Genomic DNA, 1287 nt, shown 5'->3' with positions numbered 1-1287 from the left:
GATACACAGCAGGAATTGTGCCCACCCTAAGCTCATTATGCCAAATCTAGCCACTGGGGGCATGCAGCCGAGCAGTGGGGGGAGCAGAGCAATGAAGCCCCCATGGATAGATGTGGAGCCAGGGCATGGCACCCCATCAGACTCAACTGGAAAGTACTGGCAAGGGACAACCAATAGACCCTAAACTATTCATAGGGTTTTTGTTGTTGTTGTAGCTATAGCTATTGTTTTATTTTCTATTATTGCTTCATTATACTCAGTCTTATGATGGTCCATATTTTTGTCACTGCATGTCTACCGGGAAGGGACCGGTGGGATAAACAAGCCAGAAGAGAGAACAACGGGGTGACATTTGTGGTGGGACATGGGAGAGGGAAAGGTGGGGGAAAGAAAGTGAGTGTTAACAAATCCAGGGCCAAGGGAACAACAAGTGATCCAAAATCAGTGGCAAGGAGGGTGTAGGAGGTCTGGAAGGCCTGGATCAAGGAAAATGTAACCGAGAAGAATTCCTGAAACCCAAATGAAGGCTGAACATGATAGCAGGCCAAGAGTAAAGTATAAAGAATAGAGGAAAGAACTAGGAGGAAAAGGGCAGTTATACATATCTAAATACAGGCATATACAGATGTGAATATATTTATATATGACGAGGGGGAAATAATCTATGTACGTATATTTATAGGTTTAGTATTAAGGAAACAGATGGACATTGGGCCCCTATTCAAGTACTCCTCAACACAAGACCACTCTGTTCTTACAATTTGACAGTCTGAGATGCTCAACTTCCTGGCATGGTCACTGAAGACAATGGGTGCACAAACTAGTGTGGTGGAGAAATCTGATGGTGGCCGGCTATCAAAAGATATAACATCTCAGGTTCATAAAGACCTGAAGATAAACAAGCAGCCATATAAATGAGAAAAAACAAAACCCACATGGAAGAAGCACACCAGCCTGGCCCAATGCGATTGCTGAAGAAAAAGTGGGTACATCAGCAAATGTGGTGAACAAAACTGATGGTGCCCAGCTATCAAAGGATATAGCATCTGGGGTCTTAAAGCTTGAAGATAAACAAGTGGTCATCTAGCTGAGAAAAAACAAAGCCCACATGGAAGAAGCACACCAGCCTGTGAGATCACAAGGAGTCGAGGGGATCAGGCATCAATGAACAACAACAAAAAAAATCATAGCATTGTGAATGAGGGGAAGTGCGGAGTGGAAACCCAGGGCCCATCTCTGGGAAATTGGACATTTCCTCGCAGAGGGCCATTGGGGTGGGGTGAGGAG

Source organism: Tenrec ecaudatus, chromosome 2 (assembly GCF_050624435.1).
Source record: "Tenrec ecaudatus isolate mTenEca1 chromosome 2, mTenEca1.hap1, whole genome shotgun sequence".
Taxonomy (NCBI): domain Eukaryota; kingdom Metazoa; phylum Chordata; class Mammalia; order Afrosoricida; family Tenrecidae; genus Tenrec; species Tenrec ecaudatus.
The sequence above is the reverse complement of the archived record's forward strand: the minus strand, read 5'-3'. Positions refer to the sequence as shown.